The sequence below is a fragment of the Sardina pilchardus genome, chromosome 17, assembly GCF_963854185.1.
Source record: "Sardina pilchardus chromosome 17, fSarPil1.1, whole genome shotgun sequence".
NCBI classification, from domain to species: Eukaryota; Metazoa; Chordata; class Actinopteri; order Clupeiformes; family Clupeidae; genus Sardina; species Sardina pilchardus.
Genome location: NC_085010.1, coordinates 607,047 through 633,043, shown reverse-complemented (window position 1 = coordinate 633,043; position 25,997 = coordinate 607,047). Strand labels below are relative to the sequence as shown.

The following is a 25,997-nucleotide window of genomic DNA, read 5'->3' as shown; positions in this document are numbered from 1 at the left end:
TTCTCCGTGGCGAAGTTGAAGCAAAGCGGATCCATGAAACAACCCTCTTCACAACACATGACCTGAAGGCGCAATCCTAACTGGCCAGAGACCCAACTCGGAGCGTCTGCATCCCGACCGGTATGTGTACGTTGTTTTCATTGAGAGGCTACGTTTCTAAAACGAAGCTTATATTTCATGAATTGTAAATTAGGGTTGTTCTCTCCAATGAAACATCCCCTGTGTTTTCGCTCCGCTTAAAAAAAGGATTTTTTATTTTATTTTTTATATCCCATCAAATACTTAGTGGTTTTATATTCTCATGCATGGCCAGACACTGATTTCTCTCCTTAGCTTTGAGTATCATCTTTGTTTGAAAAGCTGAGCTTTTTTTTTTTTTTTTACTCCAGTGACGTTTTCTAATTTACTTGTGGTAGTTTCAAATGGTGTACACCAAGTGGTTTTTGCCATGCTATGTCACCATTACAATTTCTTTAGCTTCTAAACAAATCTGTGAGCGTTTTAATCAGAGATAAAGCTGCCCTATGTGTGTTGAACTGTGAGTAAAGTATATGCACTTGCCTAACCAAACTCTTCTGTCAGTACCCTTCGTTTTTAGGATAAAGAAGGAACAGTTATTGGAAATGTTACCAAGTTTTAAATGCCATTTGTTGTATTCTTCACTTTCAAAGTTGAACTCCACGCGGAAAATGCGCCCTTGTTTTCATGAACACATACTGTAGCGTACCTCACCTTTCACAACACACGCGTCTCCAACCCGGGTTGGGGAGCTTTAAGTAGGTTACTTTGGCCGGTTGCTTTCGCTTACGGCCATACCACGCTGAACACGCCCGATCTCGTCCGATCTCGGAAGCTAAGCAGCGTCGGGCCTGGTTAGTACTTGGATGGGAGACCGCCTGGGAATACCAGGTGCCGTAAGCTTTTCTCTCCATCAGCCAGTGCAACTTTTTTTTTTTCAGGCTGTCTGTCTGTGCGTGCCTGCTCCCTAGTACGTAGATGTTCCAACCCCTTTGAATATTTGCTTCCTCCGTTTGAAAGCTAAATAAATAAATAAATAAATAAATAAATAAATAAATAAATAACTAACTAAATGCATAGGTAGGAAATATAGGCTAAGCCAGCAACAGGTCGAACAAAATTGCACGAGTTGACTGTCAACAGTTGGCGGATTGGGGGAGTTTTAGTGCTTGTTTTCATCTGGAATGTTTAGCTTATTTTTTGGGGGTGACAGCTTTGTTTTCTATGTCCCTTTAGTTTTCACCGTTTTGTACAATTCCCGGTCTCGCTGTGTTCATTCGCCCAAGAGCTGCAAAGTCATTTTTTCAACACTGCCTGAGTATGGATAATAGCCTACAGTCTGCATGGCTGTCGACATCCCAGATATTGTGGTGTTTTCCTGAACAACTGTAGGTTACTCGTTTCAGGATGTCCGAGTAGAGCGAGTGACCAAAGTTCCTGTTTTTACGCACAGCGAATTGATATTTGAAAAGCTAATATCAGCGTGCTTCATGAAGTTTTGCTTGACAGCAGTTGCTACTACATAGCCTATGTTGTCGTATTAGATGCAGCATTCGATTGACGTGTGTCTACTATTACGTATAAGGCCTATATAAACCGTGCGCTAAGGAGAAGCGCTCATTCACGTCTCCGTCGCCGGAGGGAGCGCCACGCTTTCCGTCGTTAGTGTACATTTGTGGACATGTATGGATCATTGGCTGCCAGTGACTCTAGCACACCAGTAGATAACTGCAGTTGGAGCAGTTGTTTTTACTTTCTCCGTGGCGAAGTTGAAGCAAAGCGGATCCATGAAACAACCCTCTTCACAACACATGACCTGAAGGCGCAATCCTAACTGGCCAGAGACCCAACTCGGAGCGTCTGCATCCCGACCGGTATGTGTACGTTGTTTTCATTGAGAGGCTACGTTTCTAAAACGAAGCTTATATTTCATGAATTGTAAATTAGGGCTGTTCTCTCCAATGAAACATCCCCTGTGTTTTCGCTCCGCTTAAAAAAAGGATTTTTTTTTTTATTTTTTATATCCCATCAAATACTTAGTGGTTTTATATTCTCATGCATGGCCAGACACTGATTTCTCTCCTTAGCTTTGAGTATCATCTTTGTTTGAAAAGCTGAGCTTTTTTTTTTTTTTTTACTCCAGTGACGTTTTCTAATTTACTTGTGGTAGTTTCAAATGGTGTACACCAAGTGGTTTTTGCCATGCTATGTCACCATTACAATTTCTTTAGCTTCTAAACAAATCTGTGAGCGTTTTAATCAGAGATAAAGCTGCCCTATGTGTGTTGAACTGTGAGTAAAGTATATGCACTTGCCTAACCAAACTCTTCTGTCAGTACCCTTCGTTTTTAGGATAAAGAAGGAACAGTTATTGGAAATGTTACCAAGTTTTAAATGCCATTTGTTGTATTCTTCACTTTCAAAGTTGAACTCCACGCGGAAAATGCGCCCTTGTTTTCATGAACACATACTGTAGCGTACCTCACCTTTCACAACACACGCGTCTCCAACCCGGGTTGGGGAGCTTTAAGTAGGTTACTTTGGCCGGTTGCTTTCGCTTACGGCCATACCACGCTGAACACGCCCGATCTCGTCCGATCTCGGAAGCTAAGCAGCGTCGGGCCTGGTTAGTACTTGGATGGGAGACCGCCTGGGAATACCAGGTGCCGTAAGCTTTTCTCTCCATCAGCCAGTGCAACTTTTTTTTTTTCAGGCTGTCTGTCTGTGCGTGCCTGCTCCCTAGTACGTAGATGTTCCAACCCCTTTGAATATTTGCTTCCTCCGTTTGAAAGCTAAATAAATAAATAAATAAATAAATAAATAAATAAATAACTAACTAAATGCATAGGTAGGAAATATAGGCTAAGCCAGCAACAGGTCGAACAAAATTGCACGAGTTGACTGTCAACAGTTGGCGGATTGGGGGAGTTTTAGTGCTTGTTTTCATCTGGAATGTTTAGCTTATTTTTTGGGGGTGACAGCTTTGTTTTCTATGTCCCTTTAGTTTTCACCGTTTTGTACAATTCCCGGTCTCGCTGTGTTCATTCGCCCAAGAGCTGCAAAGTCATTTTTTCAACACTGCCTGAGTATGGATAATAGCCTACAGTCTGCATGGCTGTCGACATCCCAGATATTGTGGTGTTTTCCTGAACAACTGTAGGTTACTCGTTTCAGGATGTCCGAGTAGAGCGAGTGACCAAAGTTCCTGTTTTTACGCACAGCGAATTGATATTTGAAAAGCTAATATCAGCGTGCTTCATGAAGTTTTGCTTGACAGCAGTTGCTACTACATAGCCTATGTTGTCGTATTAGATGCAGCATTCGATTGACGTGTGTCTACTATTACGTATAAGGCCTATATAAACCGTGCGCTAAGGAGAAGCGCTCATTCACGTCTCCGTCGCCGGAGGGAGCGCCACGCTTTCCGTCGTTAGTGTACATTTGTGGACATGTATGGATCATTGGCTGCCAGTGACTCTAGCACACCAGTAGATAACTGCAGTTGGAGCAGTTGTTTTTACTTTCTCCGTGGCGAAGTTGAAGCAAAGCGGATCCATGAAACAACCCTCTTCACAACACATGACCTGAAGGCGCAATCCTAACTGGCCAGAGACCCAACTCGGAGCGTCTGCATCCCGACCGGTATGTGTACGTTGTTTTCATTGAGAGGCTACGTTTCTAAAACGAAGCTTATATTTCATGAATTGTAAATTAGGGCTGTTCTCTCCAATGAAACATCCCCTGTGTTTTCGCTCCGCTTAAAAAAAGGATTTTTTTTTTTATTTTTTATATCCCATCAAATACTTAGTGGTTTTATATTCTCATGCATGGCCAGACACTGATTTCTCTCCTTAGCTTTGAGTATCATCTTTGTTTGAAAAGCTGAGCTTTTTTTTTTTTTTTTACTCCAGTGACGTTTTCTAATTTACTTGTGGTAGTTTCAAATGGTGTACACCAAGTGGTTTTTGCCATGCTATGTCACCATTACAATTTCTTTAGCTTCTAAACAAATCTGTGAGCGTTTTAATCAGAGATAAAGCTGCCCTATGTGTGTTGAACTGTGAGTAAAGTATATGCACTTGCCTAACCAAACTCTTCTGTCAGTACCCTTCGTTTTTAGGATAAAGAAGGAACAGTTATTGGAAATGTTACCAAGTTTTAAATGCCATTTGTTGTATTCTTCACTTTCAAAGTTGAACTCCACGCGGAAAATGCGCCCTTGTTTTCATGAACACATACTGTAGCGTACCTCACCTTTCACAACACACGCGTCTCCAACCCGGGTTGGGGAGCTTTAAGTAGGTTACTTTGGCCGGTTGCTTTCGCTTACGGCCATACCACGCTGAACACGCCCGATCTCGTCCGATCTCGGAAGCTAAGCAGCGTCGGGCCTGGTTAGTACTTGGATGGGAGACCGCCTGGGAATACCAGGTGCCGTAAGCTTTTCTCTCCATCAGCCAGTGCAACTTTTTTTTTTTCAGGCTGTCTGTCTGTGCGTGCCTGCTCCCTAGTACGTAGATGTTCCAACCCCTTTGAATATTTGCTTCCTCCGTTTGAAAGCAAAATAAATAAATAAATAAATAAATAAATAACTAAATGCATAGGTAGGAAATATAGGCTAAGCCAGCAACAGGTCGAACAAAATTGCACGAGTTGACTGTCAACAGTTGGCGGATTGGGGGAGTTTTAGTGCTTGTTTTCATCTGGAATGTTTAGCTTATTTTTGGGGGGTGACAGCTTTGTTTTCTATGTCCCTTTAGTTTTCACCGTTTTGTACAATTCCCGGTCTCGCTGTGTTCATTCGCCCAAGAGCTGCAAAGTCATTTTTTCAACACTGCCTGAGTATGGATAATAGCCTACAGTCTGCATGGCTGTCGACATCCCAGATATTGTGGTGTTTTCCTGAACAACTGTAGGTTACTCGTTTCAGGATGTCCGAGTAGAGCGAGTGACCAAAGTTCCTGTTTTTACGCACAGCGAATTGATATTTGAAAAGCTAATATCAGCGTGCTTCATGAAGTTTTGCTTGACAGCAGTTGCTACTACATAGCCTATGTTGTCGTATTAGATGCAGCATTCGATTGACGTGTGTCTACTATTACGTATAAGGCCTATATAAACCGTGCGCTAAGGAGAAGCGCTCATTCACGTCTCCGTCGCCGGAGGGAGCGCCACGCTTTCCGTCGTTAGTGTACATTTGTGGACATGTATGGATCATTGGCTGCCAGTGACTCTAGCACACCAGTAGAGAACTGCAGTTGGAGCAGTTGTTTTTACTTTCTCCGTGGCGAAGTTGAAGCAAAGCGGATCCATGAAACAACCCTCTTCACAACACATGACCTGAAGGCGCAATCCTAACTGGCCAGAGACCCAACTCGGAGCGTCTGCATCCCGACCGGTATGTGTACGTTGTTTTCATTGAGAGGCTACGTTTCTAAAACGAAGCTTATATTTCATGAATTGTAAATTAGGGCTGTTCTCTCCAATGAAACATCCCCTGTGTTTTCGCTCCGCTTAAAAAAAGGATTTTTTTTTTTATTTTTTATATCCCATCAAATACTTAGTGGTTTTATATTCTCATGCATGGCCAGACACTGATTTCTCTCCTTAGCTTTGAGTATCATCTTTGTTTGAAAAGCTGAGCTTTTTTTTTTTTTTTTACTCCAGTGACGTTTTCTAATTTACTTGTGGTAGTTTCAAATGGTGTACACCAAGTGGTTTTTGCCATGCTATGTCACCATTACAATTTCTTTAGCTTCTAAACAAATCTGTGAGCGTTTTAATCAGAGATAAAGCTGCCCTATGTGTGTTGAACTGTGAGTAAAGTATATGCACTTGCCTAACCAAACTCTTCTGTCAGTACCCTTCGTTTTTAGGATAAAGAAGGAACAGTTATTGGAAATGTTACCAAGTTTTAAATGCCATTTGTTGTATTCTTCACTTTCAAAGTTGAACTCCACGCGGAAAATGCGCCCTTGTTTTCATGAACACATACTGTAGCGTACCTCACCTTTCACAACACACGCGTCTCCAACCCGGGTTGGGGAGCTTTAAGTAGGTTACTTTGGCCGGTTGCTTTCGCTTACGGCCATACCACGCTGAACACGCCCGATCTCGTCCGATCTCGGAAGCTAAGCAGCGTCGGGCCTGGTTAGTACTTGGATGGGAGACCGCCTGGGAATACCAGGTGCCGTAAGCTTTTCTCTCCATCAGCCAGTGCAACTTTTTTTTTTTCAGGCTGTCTGTCTGTGCGTGCCTGCTCCCTAGTACGTAGATGTTCCAACCCCTTTGAATATTTGCTTCCTCCGTTTGAAAGCAAAATAAATAAATAAATAAATAAATAAATAACTAAATGCATAGGTAGGAAATATAGGCTAAGCCAGCAACAGGTCGAACAAAATTGCACGAGTTGACTGTCAACAGTTGGCGGATTGGGGGAGTTTTAGTGCTTGTTTTCATCTGGAATGTTTAGCTTATTTTTGGGGGGTGACAGCTTTGTTTTCTATGTCCCTTTAGTTTTCACCGTTTTGTACAATTCCCGGTCTCGCTGTGTTCATTCGCCCAAGAGCTGCAAAGTCATTTTTTCAACACTGCCTGAGTATGGATAATAGCCTACAGTCTGCATGGCTGTCGACATCCCAGATATTGTGGTGTTTTCCTGAACAACTGTAGGTTACTCGTTTCAGGATGTCCGAGTAGAGCGAGTGACCAAAGTTCCTGTTTTTACGCACAGCGAATTGATATTTGAAAAGCTAATATCAGCGTGCTTCATGAAGTTTTGCTTGACAGCAGTTGCTACTACATAGCCTATGTTGTCGTATTAGATGCAGCATTCGATTGACGTGTGTCTACTATTACGTATAAGGCCTATATAAACCGTGCGCTAAGGAGAAGCGCTCATTCACGTCTCCGTCGCCGGAGGGAGCGCCACGCTTTCCGTCGTTAGTGTACATTTGTGGACATGTATGGATCATTGGCTGCCAGTGACTCTAGCACACCAGTAGAGAACTGCAGTTGGAGCAGTTGTTTTTACTTTCTCCGTGGCGAAGTTGAAGCAAAGCGGATCCATGAAACAACCCTCTTCACAACACATGACCTGAAGGCGCAATCCTAACTGGCCAGAGACCCAACTCGGAGCGTCTGCATCCCGACCGGTATGTGTACGTTGTTTTCATTGAGAGGCTACGTTTCTAAAACGAAGCTTATATTTCATGAATTGTAAATTAGGGTTGTTCTCTCCAATGAAACATCCCCTGTGTTTTCGCTCCGCTTAAAAAAAGGATTTTTTATTTTATTTTTTATATCCCATCAAATACTTAGTGGTTTTATATTCTCATGCATGGCCAGACACTGATTTCTCTCCTTAGCTTTGAGTATCATCTTTGTTTGAAAAGCTGAGCTTTTTTTTTTTTTTTTACTCCAGTGACGTTTTCTAATTTACTTGTGGTAGTTTCAAATGGTGTACACCAAGTGGTTTTTGCCATGCTATGTCACCATTACAATTTCTTTAGCTTCTAAACAAATCTGTGAGCGTTTTAATCAGAGATAAAGCTGCCCTATGTGTGTTGAACTGTGAGTAAAGTATATGCACTTGCCTAACCAAACTCTTCTGTCAGTACCCTTCGTTTTTAGGATAAAGAAGGAACAGTTATTGGAAATGTTACCAAGTTTTAAATGCCATTTGTTGTATTCTTCACTTTCAAAGTTGAACTCCACGCGGAAAATGCGCCCTTGTTTTCATGAACACATACTGTAGCGTACCTCACCTTTCACAACACACGCGTCTCCAACCGGGGTTGGGGAGCTTTAAGTACGTTACTTTGGCCGGTTGCTTTCGCTTACGGCCATACCACGCTGAACACGCCCGATCTCGTCCGATCTCGGAAGCTAAGCAGCGTCGGGCCTGGTTAGTACTTGGATGGGAGACCGCCTGGGAATACCAGGTGCCGTAAGCTTTTCTCTCCATCAGCCAGTGCAACTTTTTTTTTTTCAGGCTGTCTGTCTGTGCGTGCCTGCTCCCTAGTACGTAGATGTTCCAACCCCTTTGAATATTTGCTTCCTCCGTTTGAAAGCAAAATAAATAAATAAATAAATAAATAAATAACTAAATGCATAGGTAGGAAATATAGGCTAAGCCAGCAACAGGTCGAACAAAATTGCACGAGTTGACTGTCAACAGTTGGCGGATTGGGGGAGTTTTAGTGCTTGTTTTCATCTGGAATGTTTAGCTTATTTTTTGGGGGTGACAGCTTTGTTTTCTATGTCCCTTTAGTTTTCACCGTTTTGTACAATTCCCGGTCTCGCTGTGTTCATTCGCCCAAGAGCTGCAAAGTCATTTTTTCAACACTGCCTGAGTATGGATATTAGCCTACAGTCTGCATGGCTGTCGACATCCCAGATATTGTGGTGTTTTCCTGAACAACTGTAGGTTACTCGTTTCAGGATGTCCGAGTAGAGCGAGTGACCAAAGTTCCTGTTTTTACGCACAGCGAATTGATATTTGAAAAGCTAATATCAGCGTGCTTCATGAAGTTTTGCTTGACAGCAGTTGCTACTACATAGCCTATGTTGTCGTATTAGATGCAGCATTCGATTGACGTGTGTCTACTATTACGTATAAGGCCTATATAAACCGTGCGCTAAGGAGAAGCGCTCATTCACGTCTCCGTCGCCGGAGGGAGCGCCACGCTTTCCGTCGTTAGTGTACATTTGTGGACATGTATGGATCATTGGCTGCCAGTGACTCTAGCACACCAGTAGAGAACTGCAGTTGGAGCAGTTGTTTTTACTTTCTCCGTGGCGAAGTTGAAGCAAAGCGGATCCATGAAACAACCCTCTTCACAACACATGACCTGAAGGCGCAATCCTAACTGGCCAGAGACCCAACTCGGAGCGTCTGCATCCCGACCGGTATGTGTACGTTGTTTTCATTGAGAGGCTACGTTTCTAAAACGAAGCTTATATTTCATGAATTGTAAATTAGGGTTGTTCTCTCCAATGAAACATCCCCTGTGTTTTCGCTCCGCTTAAAAAAAGGATTTTTTATTTTATTTTTTATATCCCATCAAATACTTAGTGGTTTTATATTCTCATGCATGGCCAGACACTGATTTCTCTCCTTAGCTTTGAGTATCATCTTTGTTTGAAAAGCTGAGCTTTTTTTTTTTTTTTTACTCCAGTGACGTTTTCTAATTTACTTGTGGTAGTTTCAAATGGTGTACACCAAGTGGTTTTTGCCATGCTATGTCACCATTACAATTTCTTTAGCTTCTAAACAAATCTGTGAGCGTTTTAATCAGAGATAAAGCTGCCCTATGTGTGTTGAACTGTGAGTAAAGTATATGCACTTGCCTAACCAAACTCTTCTGTCAGTACCCTTCGTTTTTAGGATAAAGAAGGAACAGTTATTGGAAATGTTACCAAGTTTTAAATGCCATTTGTTGTATTCTTCACTTTCAAAGTTGAACTCCACGCGGAAAATGCGCCCTTGTTTTCATGAACACATACTGTAGCGTACCTCACCTTTCACAACACACGCGTCTCCAACCCGGGTTGGGGAGCTTTAAGTAGGTTACTTTGGCCGGTTGCTTTCGCTTACGGCCATACCACGCTGAACACGCCCGATCTCGTCCGATCTCGGAAGCTAAGCAGCGTCGGGCCTGGTTAGTACTTGGATGGGAGACCGCCTGGGAATAGCAGGTGCCGTAAGCTTTTCTCTCCATCAGCCAGTGCAACTTTTTTTTTTTCAGGCTGTCTGTCTGTGCGTGCCTGCTCCCTAGTACGTAGATGTTCCAACCCCTTTGAATATTTGCTTCCTCCGTTTGAAAGCAAAATAAATAAATAAATAAATAAATAAATAAATAACTAAATGCATAGGTAGGAAATATAGGCTAAGCCAGCAACAGGTCGAACAAAATTGCACGAGTTGACTGTCAACAGTTGGCGGATTGGGGGAGTTTTAGTGCTTGTTTTCATCTGGAATGTTTAGCTTATTTTTGGGGGGTGACAGCTTTGTTTTCTATGTCCCTTTAGTTTTCACCGTTTTGTACAATTCCCGGTCTCGCTGTGTTCATTCGCCCAAGAGCTGCAAAGTCATTTTTTCAACACTGCCTGAGTATGGATAATAGCCTACAGTCTGCATGGCTGTCGACATCCCAGATATTGTGGTGTTTTCCTGAACAACTGTAGGTTACTCGTTTCAGGATGTCCGAGTAGAGCGAGTGACCAAAGTTCCTGTTTTTACGCACAGCGAATTGATATTTGAAAAGCTAATATCAGCGTGCTTCATGAAGTTTTGCTTGACAGCAGTTGCTACTACATAGCCTATGTTGTCGTATTAGATGCAGCATTCGATTGACGTGTGTCTACTATTACGTATAAGGCCTATATAAACCGTGCGCTAAGGAGAAGCGCTCATTCACGTCTCCGTCGCCGGAGGGAGCGCCACGCTTTCCGTCGTTAGTGTACATTTGTGGACATGTATGGATCATTGGCTGCCAGTGACTCTAGCACACCAGTAGAGAACTGCAGTTGGAGCAGTTGTTTTTACTTTCTCCGTGGCGAAGTTGAAGCAAAGCGGATCCATGAAACAACCCTCTTCACAACACATGACCTGAAGGCGCAATCCTAACTGGCCAGAGACCCAACTCGGAGCGTCTGCATCCCGACCGGTATGTGTACGTTGTTTTCATTGAGAGGCTACGTTTCTAAAACGAAGCTTATATTTCATGAATTGTAAATTAGGGTTGTTCTCTCCAATGAAACATCCCCTGTGTTTTCGCTCCGCTTAAAAAAAGGATTTTTTATTTTATTTTTTATATCCCATCAAATACTTAGTGGTTTTATATTCTCATGCATGGCCAGACACTGATTTCTCTCCTTAGCTTTGAGTATCATCTTTGTTTGAAAAGCTGAGCTTTTTTTTTTTTTTTTACTCCAGTGACGTTTTCTAATTTACTTGTGGTAGTTTCAAATGGTGTACACCAAGTGGTTTTTGCCATGCTATGTCACCATTACAATTTCTTTAGCTTCTAAACAAATCTGTGAGCGTTTTAATCAGAGATAAAGCTGCCCTATGTGTGTTGAACTGTGAGTAAAGTATATGCACTTGCCTAACCAAACTCTTCTGTCAGTACCCTTCGTTTTTAGGATAAAGAAGGAACAGTTATTGGAAATGTTACCAAGTTTTAAATGCCATTTGTTGTATTCTTCACTTTCAAAGTTGAACTCCACGCGGAAAATGCGCCCTTGTTTTCATGAACACATACTGTAGCGTACCTCACCTTTCACAACACACGCGTCTCCAACCCGGGTTGGGGAGCTTTAAGTACGTTACTTTGGCCGGTTGCTTTCGCTTACGGCCATACCACGCTGAACACGCCCGATCTCGTCCGATCTCGGAAGCTAAGCAGCGTCGGGCCTGGTTAGTACTTGGATGGGAGACCGCCTGGGAATACCAGGTGCCGTAAGCTTTTCTCTCCATCAGCCAGTGCAACTTTTTTTTTTTCAGGCTGTCTGTCTGTGCGTGCCTGCTCCCTAGTACGTAGATGTTCCAACCCCTTTGAATATTTGCTTCCTCCGTTTGAAAGCAAAATAAATAAATAAATAAATAAATAAATAAATAACTAAATGCATAGGTAGGAAATATAGGCTAAGCCAGCAACAGGTCGAACAAAATTGCACGAGTTGACTGTCAACAGTTGGCGGATTGGGGGAGTTTTAGTGCTTGTTTTCATCTGGAATGTTTAGCTTATTTTTGGGGGGTGACAGCTTTGTTTTCTATGTCCCTTTAGTTTTCACCGTTTTGTACAATTCCCGGTCTCGCTGTGTTCATTCGCCCAAGAGCTGCAAAGTCATTTTTTCAACACTGCCTGAGTATGGATAATAGCCTACAGTCTGCATGGCTGTCGACATCCCAGATATTGTGGTGTTTTCCTGAACAACTGTAGGTTACTCGTTTCAGGATGTCCGAGTAGAGCGAGTGACCAAAGTTCCTGTTTTTACGCACAGCGAATTGATATTTGAAAAGCTAATATCAGCGTGCTTCATGAAGTTTTGCTTGACAGCAGTTGCTACTACATAGCCTATGTTGTCGTATTAGATGCAGCATTCGATTGACGTGTGTCTACTATTACGTATAAGGCCTATATAAACCGTGCGCTAAGGAGAAGCGCTCATTCACGTCTCCGTCGCCGGAGGGAGCGCCACGCTTTCCGTCGTTAGTGTACATTTGTGGACATGTATGGATCATTGGCTGCCAGTGACTCTAGCACACCAGTAGAGAACTGCAGTTGGAGCAGTTGTTTTTACTTTCTCCGTGGCGAAGTTGAAGCAAAGCGGATCCATGAAACAACCCTCTTCACAACACATGACCTGAAGGCGCAATCCTAACTGGCCAGAGACCCAACTCGGAGCGTCTGCATCCCGACCGGTATGTGTACGTTGTTTTCATTGAGAGGCTACGTTTCTAAAACGAAGCTTATATTTCATGAATTGTAAATTAGGGTTGTTCTCTCCAATGAAACATCCCCTGTGTTTTCGCTCCGCTTAAAAAAAGGATTTTTTATTTTATTTTTTATATCCCATCAAATACTTAGTGGTTTTATATTCTCATGCATGGCCAGACACTGATTTCTCTCCTTAGCTTTGAGTATCATCTTTGTTTGAAAAGCTGAGCTTTTTTTTTTTTTTTTACTCCAGTGACGTTTTCTAATTTACTTGTGGTAGTTTCAAATGGTGTACACCAAGTGGTTTTTGCCATGCTATGTCACCATTACAATTTCTTTAGCTTCTAAACAAATCTGTGAGCGTTTTAATCAGAGATAAAGCTGCCCTATGTGTGTTGAACTGTGAGTAAAGTATATGCACTTGCCTAACCAAACTCTTCTGTCAGTACCCTTCGTTTTTAGGATAAAGAAGGAACAGTTATTGGAAATGTTACCAAGTTTTAAATGCCATTTGTTGTATTCTTCACTTTCAAAGTTGAACTCCACGCGGAAAATGCGCCCTTGTTTTCATGAACACATACTGTAGCGTACCTCACCTTTCACAACACACGCGTCTCCAACCCGGGTTGGGGAGCTTTAAGTACGTTACTTTGGCCGGTTGCTTTCGCTTACGGCCATACCACGCTGAACACGCCCGATCTCGTCCGATCTCGGAAGCTAAGCAGCGTCGGGCCTGGTTAGTTCTTGGATGGGAGACCGCCTGGGAATACCAGGTGCCGTAAGCTTTTCTCTCCATCAGCCAGTGCAACTTTTTTTTTTTCAGGCTGTCTGTCTGTGCGTGCCTGCTCCCTAGTACGTAGATGTTCCAACCCCTTTGAATATTTGCTTCCTCCGTTTGAAAGCAAAATAAATAAATAAATAAATAAATAAATAACTAAATGCATAGGTAGGAAATATAGGCTAAGCCAGCAACAGGTCGAACAAAATTGCACGAGTTGACTGTCAACAGTTGGCGGATTGGGGGAGTTTTAGTGCTTGTTTTCATCTGGAATGTTTAGCTTATTTTTTGGGGGTGACAGCTTTGTTTTCTATGTCCCTTTAGTTTTCACCGTTTTGTACAATTCCCGGTCTCGCTGTGTTCATTCGCCCAAGAGCTGCAAAGTCATTTTTTCAACACTGCCTGAGTATGGATAATAGCCTACAGTCTGCATGGCTGTCGACATCCCAGATATTGTGGTGTTTTCCTGAACAACTGTAGGTTACTCGTTTCAGGATGTCCGAGTAGAGCGAGTGACCAAAGTTCCTGTTTTTACGCACAGCGAATTGATATTTGAAAAGCTAATATCAGCGTGCTTCATGAAGTTTTGCTTGACAGCAGTTGCTACTACATAGCCTATGTTGTCGTATTAGATGCAGCATTCGATTGACGTGTGTCTACTATTACGTATAAGGCCTATATAAACCGTGCGCTAAGGAGAAGCGCTCATTCACGTCTCCGTCGCCGGAGGGAGCGCCACGCTTTCCGTCGTTAGTGTACATTTGTGGACATGTATGGATCATTGGCTGCCAGTGACTCTAGCACACCAGTAGAGAACTGCAGTTGGAGCAGTTGTTTTTACTTTCTCCGTGGCGAAGTTGAAGCAAAGCGGATCCATGAAACAACCCTCTTCACAACACATGACCTGAAGGCGCAATCCTAACTGGCCAGAGACCCAACTCGGAGCGTCTGCATCCCGACCGGTATGTGTACGTTGTTTTCATTGAGAGGCTACGTTTCTAAAACGAAGCTTATATTTCATGAATTGTAAATTAGGGTTGTTCTCTCCAATGAAACATCCCCTGTGTTTTCGCTCCGCTTAAAAAAAGGATTTTTTATTTTATTTTTTATATCCCATCAAATACTTAGTGGTTTTATATTCTCATGCATGGCCAGACACTGATTTCTCTCCTTAGCTTTGAGTATCATCTTTGTTTGAAAAGCTGAGCTTTTTTTTTTTTTTTTACTCCAGTGACGTTTTCTAATTTACTTGTGGTAGTTTCAAATGGTGTACACCAAGTGGTTTTTGCCATGCTATGTCACCATTACAATTTCTTTAGCTTCTAAACAAATCTGTGAGCGTTTTAATCAGAGATAAAGCTGCCCTATGTGTGTTGAACTGTGAGTAAAGTATATGCACTTGCCTAACCAAACTCTTCTGTCAGTACCCTTCGTTTTTAGGATAAAGAAGGAACAGTTATTGGAAATGTTACCAAGTTTTAAATGCCATTTGTTGTATTCTTCACTTTCAAAGTTGAACTCCACGCGGAAAATGCGCCCTTGTTTTCATGAACACATACTGTAGCGTACCTCACCTTTCACAACACACGCGTCTCCAACCGGGGTTGGGGAGCTTTAAGTACGTTACTTTGGCCGGTTGCTTTCGCTTACGGCCATACCACGCTGAACACGCCCGATCTCGTCCGATCTCGGAAGCTAAGCAGCGTCGGGCCTGGTTAGTACTTGGATGGGAGACCGCCTGGGAATACCAGGTGCCGTAAGCTTTTCTCTCCATCAGCCAGTGCAACTTTTTTTTTTTCAGGCTGTCTGTCTGTGCGTGCCTGCTCCCTAGTACGTAGATGTTCCAACCCCTTTGAATATTTGCTTCCTCCGTTTGAAAGCAAAATAAATAAATAAATAAATAAATAAATAACTAAATGCATAGGTAGGAAATATAGGCTAAGCCAGCAACAGGTCGAACAAAATTGCACGAGTTGACTGTCAACAGTTGGCGGATTGGGGGAGTTTTAGTGCTTGTTTTCATCTGGAATGTTTAGCTTATTTTTTGGGGGTGACAGCTTTGTTTTCTATGTCCCTTTAGTTTTCACCGTTTTGTACAATTCCCGGTCTCGCTGTGTTCATTCGCCCAAGAGCTGCAAAGTCATTTTTTCAACACTGCCTGAGTATGGATATTAGCCTACAGTCTGCATGGCTGTCGACATCCCAGATATTGTGGTGTTTTCCTGAACAACTGTAGGTTACTCGTTTCAGGATGTCCGAGTAGAGCGAGTGACCAAAGTTCCTGTTTTTACGCACAGCGAATTGATATTTGAAAAGCTAATATCAGCGTGCTTCATGAAGTTTTGCTTGACAGCAGTTGCTACTACATAGCCTATGTTGTCGTATTAGATGCAGCATTCGATTGACGTGTGTCTACTATTACGTATAAGGCCTATATAAACCGTGCGCTAAGGAGAAGCGCTCATTCACGTCTCCGTCGCCGGAGGGAGCGCCACGCTTTCCGTCGTTAGTGTACATTTGTGGACATGTATGGATCATTGGCTGCCAGTGACTCTAGCACACCAGTAGAGAACTGCAGTTGGAGCAGTTGTTTTTACTTTCTCCGTGGCGAAGTTGAAGCAAAGCGGATCCATGAAACAACCCTCTTCACAACACATGACCTGAAGGCGCAATCCTAACTGGCCAGAGACCCAACTCGGAGCGTCTGCATCCCGACCGGTATGTGTACGTTGTTTTCATTGAGAGGCTACGTTTCTAAAACGAAGCTTATATTTCATGAATTGTAAATTAGGGTTGTTCTCTCCAATGAAACATCCCCTGTGTTTTCGCTCCGCTTAAAAAAAGGATTTTTTATTTTATTTTTTATATCCCATCAAATACTTAGTGGTTTTATATTCTCATGCATGGCCAGACACTGATTTCTCTCCTTAGCTTTGAGTATCATCTTTGTTTGAAAAGCTGAGCTTTTTTTTTTTTTTTTACTCCAGTGACGTTTTCTAATTTACTTGTGGTAGTTTCAAATGGTGTACACCAAGTGGTTTTTGCCATGCTATGTCACCATTACAATTTCTTTAGCTTCTAAACAAATCTGTGAGCGTTTTAATCAGAGATAAAGCTGCCCTATGTGTGTTGAACTGTGAGTAAAGTATATGCACTTGCCTAACCAAACTCTTCTGTCAGTACCCTTCGTTTTTAGGATAAAGAAGGAACAGTTATTGGAAATGTTACCAAGTTTTAAATGCCATTTGTTGTATTCTTCACTTTCAAAGTTGAACTCCACGCGGAAAATGCGCCCTTGTTTTCATGAACACATACTGTAGCGTACCTCACCTTTCACAACACACGCGTCTCCAACCCGGGTTGGGGAGCTTTAAGTAGGTTACTTTGGCCGGTTGCTTTCGCTTACGGCCATACCACGCTGAACACGCCCGATCTCGTCCGATCTCGGAAGCTAAGCAGCGTCGGGCCTGGTTAGTACTTGGATGGGAGACCGCCTGGGAATACCAGGTGCCGTAAGCTTTTCTCTCCATCAGCCAGTGCAACTTTTTTTTTTTCAGGCTGTCTGTCTGTGCGTGCCTGCTCCCTAGTACGTAGATGTTCCAACCCCTTTGAATATTTGCTTCCTCCGTTTGAAAGCAAAATAAATAAATAAATAAATAAATAAATAAATAACTAAATGCATAGGTAGGAAATATAGGCTAAGCCAGCAACAGGTCGAACAAAATTGCACGAGTTGACTGTCAACAGTTGGCGGATTGGGGGAGTTTTAGTGCTTGTTTTCATCTGGAATGTTTAGCTTATTTTTGGGGGGTGACAGCTTTGTTTTCTATGTCCCTTTAGTTTTCACCGTTTTGTACAATTCCCGGTCTCGCTGTGTTCATTCGCCCAAGAGCTGCAAAGTCATTTTTTCAACACTGCCTGAGTATGGATAATAGCCTACAGTCTGCATGGCTGTCGACATCCCAGATATTGTGGTGTTTTCCTGAACAACTGTAGGTTACTCGTTTCAGGATGTCCGAGTAGAGCGAGTGACCAAAGTTCCTGTTTTTACGCACAGCGAATTGATATTTGAAAAGCTAATATCAGCGTGCTTCATGAAGTTTTGCTTGACAGCAGTTGCTACTACATAGCCTATGTTGTCGTATTAGATGCAGCATTCGATTGACGTGTGTCTACTATTACGTATAAGGCCTATATAAACCGTGCGCTAAGGAGAAGCGCTCATTCACGTCTCCGTCGCCGGAGGGAGCGCCACGCTTTCCGTCGTTAGTGTACATTTGTGGACATGTATGGATCATTGGCTGCCAGTGACTCTAGCACACCAGTAGAGAACTGCAGTTGGAGCAGTTGTTTTTACTTTCTCCGTGGCGAAGTTGAAGCAAAGCGGATCCATGAAACAACCCTCTTCACAACACATGACCTGAAGGCGCAATCCTAACTGGCCAGAGACCCAACTCGGAGCGTCTGCATCCCGACCGGTATGTGTACGTTGTTTTCATTGAGAGGCTACGTTTCTAAAACGAAGCTTATATTTCATGAATTGTAAATTAGGGTTGTTCTCTCCAATGAAACATCCCCTGTGTTTTCGCTCCGCTTAAAAAAAGGATTTTTTATTTTATTTTTTATATCCCATCAAATACTTAGTGGTTTTATATTCTCATGCATGGCCAGACACTGATTTCTCTCCTTAGCTTTGAGTATCATCTTTGTTTGAAAAGCTGAGCTTTTTTTTTTTTTTTTACTCCAGTGACGTTTTCTAATTTACTTGTGGTAGTTTCAAATGGTGTACACCAAGTGGTTTTTGCCATGCTATGTCACCATTACAATTTCTTTAGCTTCTAAACAAATCTGTGAGCGTTTTAATCAGAGATAAAGCTGCCCTATGTGTGTTGAACTGTGAGTAAAGTATATGCACTTGCCTAACCAAACTCTTCTGTCAGTACCCTTCGTTTTTAGGATAAAGAAGGAACAGTTATTGGAAATGTTACCAAGTTTTAAATGCCATTTGTTGTATTCTTCACTTTCAAAGTTGAACTCCACGCGGAAAATGCGCCCTTGTTTTCATGAACACATACTGTAGCGTACCTCACCTTTCACAACACACGCGTCTCCAACCCGGGTTGGGGAGCTTTAAGTAGGTTACTTTGGCCGGTTGCTTTCGCTTACGGCCATACCACGCTGAACACGCCCGATCTCGTCCGATCTCGGAAGCTAAGCAGCGTCGGGCCTGGTTAGTACTTGGATGGGAGACCGCCTGGGAATACCAGGTGCCGTAAGCTTTTCTCTCCATCAGCCAGTGCAACTTTTTTTTTTTCAGGCTGTCTGTCTGTGCGTGCCTGCTCCCTAGTACGTAGATGTTCCAACCCCTTTGAATATTTGCTTCCTCCGTTTGAAAGCAAAATAAATAAATAAATAAATAAATAAATAAATAACTAAATGCATAGGTAGGAAATATAGGCTAAGCCAGCAACAGGTCGAACAAAATTGCACGAGTTGACTGTCAACAGTTGGCGGATTGGGGGAGTTTTAGTGCTTGTTTTCATCTGGAATGTTTAGCTTATTTTTGGGGGGTGACAGCTTTGTTTTCTATGTCCCTTTAGTTTTCACCGTTTTGTACAATTCCCGGTCTCGCTGTGTTCATTCGCCCAAGAGCTGCAAAGTCATTTTTTCAACACTGCCTGAGTATGGATAATAGCCTACAGTCTGCATGGCTGTCGACATCCCAGATATTGTGGTGTTTTCCTGAACAACTGTAGGTTACTCGTTTCAGGATGTCCGAGTAGAGCGAGTGACCAAAGTTCCTGTTTTTACGCACAGCGAATTGATATTTGAAAAGCTAATATCAGCGTGCTTCATGAAGTTTTGCTTGACAGCAGTTGCTACTACATAGCCTATGTTGTCGTATTAGATGCAGCATTCGATTGACGTGTGTCTACTATTACGTATAAGGCCTATATAAACCGTGCGCTAAGGAGAAGCGCTCATTCACGTCTCCGTCGCCGGAGGGAGCGCCACGCTTTCCGTCGTTAGTGTACATTTGTGGACATGTATGGATCATTGGCTGCCAGTGACTCTAGCACACCAGTAGAGAACTGCAGTTGGAGCAGTTGTTTTTACTTTCTCCGTGGCGAAGTTGAAGCAAAGCGGATCCATGAAACAACCCTCTTCACAACACATGACCTGAAGGCGCAATCCTAACTGGCCAGAGACCCAACTCGGAGCGTCTGCATCCCGACCGGTATGTGTACGTTGTTTTCATTGAGAGGCTACGTTTCTAAAACGAAGCTTATATTTCATGAATTGTAAATTAGGGTTGTTCTCTCCAATGAAACATCCCCTGTGTTTTCGCTCCGCTTAAAAAAAGGATTTTTTATTTTATTTTTTATATCCCATCAAATACTTAGTGGTTTTATATTCTCATGCATGGCCAGACACTGATTTCTCTCCTTAGCTTTGAGTATCATCTTTGTTTGAAAAGCTGAGCTTTTTTTTTTTTTTTTACTCCAGTGACGTTTTCTAATTTACTTGTGGTAGTTTCAAATGGTGTACACCAAGTGGTTTTTGCCATGCTATGTCACCATTACAATTTCTTTAGCTTCTAAACAAATCTGTGAGCGTTTTAATCAGAGATAAAGCTGCCCTATGTGTGTTGAACTGTGAGTAAAGTATATGCACTTGCCTAACCAAACTCTTCTGTCAGTACCCTTCGTTTTTAGGATAAAGAAGGAACAGTTATTGGAAATGTTACCAAGTTTTAAATGCCATTTGTTGTATTCTTCACTTTCAAAGTTGAACTCCACGCGGAAAATGCGCCCTTGTTTTCATGAACACATACTGTAGCGTACCTCACCTTTCACAACACACGCGTCTCCAACCCGGGTTGGGGAGCTTTAAGTACGTTACTTTGGCCGGTTGCTTTCGCTTACGGCCATACCACGCTGAACACGCCCGATCTCGTCCGATCTCGGAAGCTAAGCAGCGTCGGGCCTGGTTAGTTCTTGGATGGGAGACCGCCTGGGAATACCAGGTGCCGTAAGCTTTTCTCTCCATCAGCCAGTGCAACTTTTTTTTTTTCAGGCTGTCTGTCTGTGCGTGCCTGCTCCCTAGTACGTAGATGTTCCAACCCCTTTGAATATTTGCTTCCTCCGTTTGAAAGCAAAATAAATAAATAAATAAATAAATAAATAACTAAATGCATAGGTAGGAAATATAGGCTAAGCCAGCAACAGGTCGAACAAAATTGCACGAGTTGACTGTCAACAGTTGGCGGATTGGGGGAGTTTTAGTGCTTGTTTTCATCTGGAATGTTTAGCTTATTTTTTGGGGGTGACAGCTTTGTTTTCTATGTCCCTTTAGTTTTCACCGTTTTGTACAATTCCCGGTCTCGCTGTGTTCATTCGCCCAAGAGCTGCAAAGTCATTTTTTCAACACTGCCTGAGTATGGATAATAGCCTACAGTCTGCATGGCTGTCGACATCCCAGATATTGTGGTGTTTTCCTGAACAACTGTAGGTTACTCGTTTCAGGATGTCCGAGTAGAGCGAGTGACCAAAGTTCCTGTTTTTACGCACAGCGAATTGATATTTGAAAAGCTAATATCAGCGTGCTTCATGAAGTTTTGCTTGACAGCAGTTGCTACTACATAGCCTATGTTGTCGTATTAGATGCAGCATTCGATTGACGTGTGTCTACTATTACGTATAAGGCCTATATAAACCGTGCGCTAAGGAGAAGCGCTCATTCACGTCTCCGTCGCCGGAGGGAGCGCCACGCTTTCCGTCGTTAGTGTACATTTGTGGACATGTATGGATCATTGGCTGCCAGTGACTCTAGCACACCAGTAGAGAACTGCAGTTGGAGCAGTTGTTTTTACTTTCTCCGTGGCGAAGTTGAAGCAAAGCGGATCCATGAAACAACCCTCTTCACAACACATGACCTGAAGGCGCAATCCTAACTGGCCAGAGACCCAACTCGGAGCGTCTGCATCCCGACCGGTATGTGTACGTTGTTTTCATTGAGAGGCTACGTTTCTAAAACGAAGCTTATATTTCATGAATTGTAAATTAGGGTTGTTCTCTCCAATGAAACATCCCCTGTGTTTTCGCTCCGCTTAAAAAAAGGATTTTTTATTTTATTTTTTATATCCCATCAAATACTTAGTGGTTTTATATTCTCATGCATGGCCAGACACTGATTTCTCTCCTTAGCTTTGAGTATCATCTTTGTTTGAAAAGCTGAGCTTTTTTTTTTTTTTTTACTCCAGTGACGTTTTCTAATTTACTTGTGGTAGTTTCAAATGGTGTACACCAAGTGGTTTTTGCCATGCTATGTCACCATTACAATTTCTTTAGCTTCTAAACAAATCTGTGAGCGTTTTAATCAGAGATAAAGCTGCCCTATGTGTGTTGAACTGTGAGTAAAGTATATGCACTTGCCTAACCAAACTCTTCTGTCAGTACCCTTCGTTTTTAGGATAAAGAAGGAACAGTTATTGGAAATGTTACCAAGTTTTAAATGCCATTTGTTGTATTCTTCACTTTCAAAGTTGAACTCCACGCGGAAAATGCGCCCTTGTTTTCATGAACACATACTGTAGCGTACCTCACCTTTCACAACACACGCGTCTCCAACCCGGGTTGGGGAGCTTTAAGTAGGTTACTTTGGCCGGTTGCTTTCGCTTACGGCCATACCACGCTGAACACGCCCGATCTCGTCCGATCTCGGAAGCTAAGCAGCGTCGGGCCTGGTTAGTACTTGGATGGGAGACCGCCTGGGAATACCAGGTGCCGTAAGCTTTTCTCTCCATCAGCCAGTGCAACTTTTTTTTTTCCAGGCTGTCTGTCTGTGCGTGCCTGCTCCCTAGTACGTAGATGTTCCAACCCCTTTGAATATTTGCTTCCTCCGTTTGAAAGCAAAATAAATAAATAAATAAATAAATAAATAAATAACTAAATGCATAGGTAGGAAATATAGGCTAAGCCAGCAACAGGTCGAACAAAATTGCACGAGTTGACTGTCAACAGTTGGCGGATTGGGGGAGTTTTAGTGCTTGTTTTCATCTGGAATGTTTAGCTTATTTTTGGGGGGTGACAGCTTTGTTTTCTATGTCCCTTTAGTTTTCACCGTTTTGTACAATTCCCGGTCTCGCTGTGTTCATTCGCCCAAGAGCTGCAAAGTCATTTTTTCAACACTGCCTGAGTATGGATAATAGCCTACAGTCTGCATGGCTGTCGACATCCCAGATATTGTGGTGTTTTCCTGAACAACTGTAGGTTACTCGTTTCAGGATGTCCGAGTAGAGCGAGTGACCAAAGTTCCTGTTTTTACGCACAGCGAATTGATATTTGAAAAGCTAATATCAGCGTGCTTCATGAAGTTTTGCTTGACAGCAGTTGCTACTACATAGCCTATGTTGTCGTATTAGATGCAGCATTCGATTGACGTGTGTCTACTATTACGTATAAGGCCTATATAAACCGTGCGCTAAGGAGAAGCGCTCATTCACGTCTCCGTCGCCGGAGGGAGCGCCACGCTTTCCGTCGTTAGTGTACATTTGTGGACATGTATGGATCATTGGCTGCCAGTGACTCTAGCACACCAGTAGAGAACTGCAGTTGGAGCAGTTGTTTTTACTTTCTCCGTGGCGAAGTTGAAGCAAAGCGGATCCATGAAACAACCCTCTTCACAACACATGACCTGAAGGCGCAATCCTAACTGGCCAGAGACCCAACTCGGAGCGTCTGCATCCCGACCGGTATGTGTACGTTGTTTTCATTGAGAGGCTACGTTTCTAAAACGAAGCTTATATTTCATGAATTGTAAATTAGGGTTGTTCTCTCCAATGAAACATCCCCTGTGTTTTCGCTCCGCTTAAAAAAAGGATTTTTTATTTTATTTTTTATATCCCATCAAATACTTAGTGGTTTTATATTCTCATGCATGGCCAGACACTGATTTCTCTCCTTAGCTTTGAGTATCATCTTTGTTTGAAAAGCTGAGCTTTTTTTTTTTTTTTTACTCCAGTGACGTTTTCTAATTTACTTGTGGTAGTTTCAAATGGTGTACACCAAGTGGTTTTTGCCATGCTATGTCACCATTACAATTTCTTTAGCTTCTAAACAAATCTGTGAGCGTTTTAATCAGAGATAAAGCTGCCCTATGTGTGTTGAACTGTGAGTAAAGTATATGCACTTGCCTAACCAAACTCTTCTGTCAGTACCCTTCGTTTTTAGGATAAAGAAGGAACAGTTATTGGAAATGTTACCAAGTTTTAAATGCCATTTGTTGTATTCTTCACTTTCAAAGTTGAACTCCACGCGGAAAATGCGCCCTTGTTTTCATGAACACATACTGTAGCGTACCTCACCTTTCACAACACACGCGTCTCCAACCCGGGTTGGGGAGCTTTAAGTACGTTACTTTGGCCGGTTGCTTTCGCTTACGGCCATACCACGCTGAACACGCCCGATCTCGTCCGATCTCGGAAGCTAAGCAGCGTCGGGCCTGGTTAGTTCTTGGATGGGAGACCGCCTGGGAATACCAGGTGCCGTAAGCTTTTCTCTCCATCAGCCAGTGCAACTTTTTTTTTTTCAGGCTGTCTGTCTGTGCGTGCCTGCTCCCTAGTACGTAGATGTTCCAACCCCTTTGAATATTTGCTTCCTCCGTTTGAAAGCAAAATAAATAAATAAATAAATAAATAAATAACTAAATGCATAGGTAGGAAATATAGGCTAAGCCAGCAACAGGTCGAACAAAATTGCACGAGTTGACTGTCAACAGTTGGCGGATTGGGGGAGTTTTAGTGCTTGTTTTCATCTGGAATGTTTAGCTTATTTTTTGGGGGTGACAGCTTTGTTTTCTATGTCCCTTTAGTTTTCACCGTTTTGTACAATTCCCGGTCTCGCTGTGTTCATTCGCCCAAGAGCTGCAAAGTCATTTTTTCAACACTGCCTGAGTATGGATAATAGCCTACAGTCTGCATGGCTGTCGACATCCCAGATATTGTGGTGTTTTCCTGAACAACTGTAGGTTACTCGTTTCAGGATGTCCGAGTAGAGCGAGTGACCAAAGTTCCTGTTTTTACGCACAGCGAATTGATATTTGAAAAGCTAATATCAGCGTGCTTCATGAAGTTTTGCTTGACAGCAGTTGCTACTACATAGCCTATGTTGTCGTATTAGATGCAGCATTCGATTGACGTGTGTCTACTATTACGTATAAGGCCTATATAAACCGTGCGCTAAGGAGAAGCGCTCATTCACGTCTCCGTCGCCGGAGGGAGCGCCACGCTTTCCGTCGTTAGTGTACATTTGTGGACATGTATGGATCATTGGCTGCCAGTGACTCTAGCACACCAGTAGAGAACTGCAGTTGGAGCAGTTGTTTTTACTTTCTCCGTGGCGAAGTTGAAGCAAAGCGGATCCATGAAACAACCCTCTTCACAACACATGACCTGAAGGCGCAATCCTAACTGGCCAGAGACCCAACTCGGAGCGTCTGCATCCCGACCGGTATGTGTACGTTGTTTTCATTGAGAGGCTACGTTTCTAAAACGAAGCTTATATTTCATGAATTGTAAATTAGGGTTGTTCTCTCCAATGAAACATCCCCTGTGTTTTCGCTCCGCTTAAAAAAAGGATTTTTTATTTTATTTTTTATATCCCATCAAATACTTAGTGGTTTTATATTCTCATGCATGGCCAGACACTGATTTCTCTCCTTAGCTTTGAGTATCATCTTTGTTTGAAAAGCTGAGCTTTTTTTTTTTTTTTTACTCCAGTGACGTTTTCTAATTTACTTGTGGTAGTTTCAAATGGTGTACACCAAGTGGTTTTTGCCATGCTATGTCACCATTACAATTTCTTTAGCTTCTAAACAAATCTGTGAGCGTTTTAATCAGAGATAAAGCTGCCCTATGTGTGTTGAACTGTGAGTAAAGTATATGCACTTGCCTAACCAAACTCTTCTGTCAGTACCCTTCGTTTTTAGGATAAAGAAGGAACAGTTATTGGAAATGTTACCAAGTTTTAAATGCCATTTGTTGTATTCTTCACTTTCAAAGTTGAACTCCACGCGGAAAATGCGCCCTTGTTTTCATGAACACATACTGTAGCGTACCTCACCTTTCACAACACACGCGTCTCCAACCCGGGTTGGGGAGCTTTAAGTAGGTTACTTTGGCCGGTTGCTTTCGCTTACGGCCATACCACGCTGAACACGCCCGATCTCGTCCGATCTCGGAAGCTAAGCAGCGTCGGGCCTGGTTAGTACTTGGATGGGAGACCGCCTGGGAATACCAGGTGCCGTAAGCTTTTCTCTCCATCAGCCAGTGCAACTTTTTTTTTTTCAGGCTGTCTGTCTGTGCGTGCCTGCTCCCTAGTACGTAGATGTTCCAACCCCTTTGAATATTTGCTTCCTCCGTTTGAAAGCAAAATAAATAAATAAATAAATAAATAAATAACTAAATGCATAGGTAGGAAATATAGGCTAAGCCAGCAACAGGTCGAACAAAATTGCACGAGTTGACTGTCAACAGTTGGCGGATTGGGGGAGTTTTAGTGCTTGTTTTCATCTGGAATGTTTAGCTTATTTTTGGGGGGTGACAGCTTTGTTTTCTATGTCCCTTTAGTTTTCACCGTTTTGTACAATTCCCGGTCTCGCTGTGTTCATTCGCCCAAGAGCTGCAAAGTCATTTTTTCAACACTGCCTGAGTATGGATAATAGCCTACAGTCTGCATGGCTGTCGACATCCCAGA

The 25,997-nt window shown here is 42.7% G+C and overlaps 15 non-coding genes across 15 annotated transcripts; all 15 read left to right on the top strand.

Moving 5' to 3' along the window:
- The first annotated feature begins 802 nt into the window (after nt 1-802).
- On the top strand, nt 803-921 carry LOC134063026 (5S ribosomal RNA). Its single transcript, XR_009935801.1, has one exon. It is a non-coding gene; the product is annotated as a 5S ribosomal RNA (ribosomal RNA).
- Nucleotides 922-2,574: 1,653 nt separating this feature from the next.
- Nucleotides 2,575-2,693, top strand: LOC134063025 (5S ribosomal RNA). Its single transcript, XR_009935800.1, has one exon. It is a non-coding gene; the product is annotated as a 5S ribosomal RNA (ribosomal RNA).
- A 1,649-nt stretch (nt 2,694-4,342) lies between these two features.
- LOC134063024 (5S ribosomal RNA) lies at nt 4,343-4,461 on the top strand. The gene has a single exon (XR_009935799.1). It is a non-coding gene; the product is annotated as a 5S ribosomal RNA (ribosomal RNA).
- A 1,637-nt stretch (nt 4,462-6,098) lies between these two features.
- LOC134063023 (5S ribosomal RNA) lies at nt 6,099-6,217 on the top strand. Its single transcript, XR_009935798.1, has one exon. It is a non-coding gene; the product is annotated as a 5S ribosomal RNA (ribosomal RNA).
- Nucleotides 6,218-7,854: 1,637 nt separating this feature from the next.
- On the top strand, nt 7,855-7,973 carry LOC134063022 (5S ribosomal RNA). The gene has a single exon (XR_009935797.1). It is a non-coding gene; the product is annotated as a 5S ribosomal RNA (ribosomal RNA).
- A 1,637-nt stretch (nt 7,974-9,610) lies between these two features.
- Nucleotides 9,611-9,729, top strand: LOC134063183 (5S ribosomal RNA). Its single transcript, XR_009935955.1, has one exon. It is a non-coding gene; the product is annotated as a 5S ribosomal RNA (ribosomal RNA).
- A 1,641-nt stretch (nt 9,730-11,370) lies between these two features.
- Nucleotides 11,371-11,489, top strand: LOC134063020 (5S ribosomal RNA). The gene has a single exon (XR_009935795.1). It is a non-coding gene; the product is annotated as a 5S ribosomal RNA (ribosomal RNA).
- A 1,641-nt stretch (nt 11,490-13,130) lies between these two features.
- LOC134063188 (5S ribosomal RNA) lies at nt 13,131-13,249 on the top strand. Its single transcript, XR_009935960.1, has one exon. It is a non-coding gene; the product is annotated as a 5S ribosomal RNA (ribosomal RNA).
- A 1,637-nt stretch (nt 13,250-14,886) lies between these two features.
- LOC134063019 (5S ribosomal RNA) lies at nt 14,887-15,005 on the top strand. Its single transcript, XR_009935794.1, has one exon. It is a non-coding gene; the product is annotated as a 5S ribosomal RNA (ribosomal RNA).
- A 1,637-nt stretch (nt 15,006-16,642) lies between these two features.
- LOC134063018 (5S ribosomal RNA) lies at nt 16,643-16,761 on the top strand. The gene has a single exon (XR_009935793.1). It is a non-coding gene; the product is annotated as a 5S ribosomal RNA (ribosomal RNA).
- A 1,641-nt stretch (nt 16,762-18,402) lies between these two features.
- Nucleotides 18,403-18,521, top strand: LOC134063017 (5S ribosomal RNA). The gene has a single exon (XR_009935792.1). It is a non-coding gene; the product is annotated as a 5S ribosomal RNA (ribosomal RNA).
- Nucleotides 18,522-20,162: 1,641 nt separating this feature from the next.
- On the top strand, nt 20,163-20,281 carry LOC134063187 (5S ribosomal RNA). The gene has a single exon (XR_009935959.1). It is a non-coding gene; the product is annotated as a 5S ribosomal RNA (ribosomal RNA).
- A 1,637-nt stretch (nt 20,282-21,918) lies between these two features.
- LOC134063016 (5S ribosomal RNA) lies at nt 21,919-22,037 on the top strand. The gene has a single exon (XR_009935791.1). It is a non-coding gene; the product is annotated as a 5S ribosomal RNA (ribosomal RNA).
- Nucleotides 22,038-23,678: 1,641 nt separating this feature from the next.
- Nucleotides 23,679-23,797, top strand: LOC134063185 (5S ribosomal RNA). Its single transcript, XR_009935957.1, has one exon. It is a non-coding gene; the product is annotated as a 5S ribosomal RNA (ribosomal RNA).
- A 1,637-nt stretch (nt 23,798-25,434) lies between these two features.
- On the top strand, nt 25,435-25,553 carry LOC134063014 (5S ribosomal RNA). Its single transcript, XR_009935789.1, has one exon. It is a non-coding gene; the product is annotated as a 5S ribosomal RNA (ribosomal RNA).
- Nucleotides 25,554-25,997: the final 444 nt, after the last annotated feature.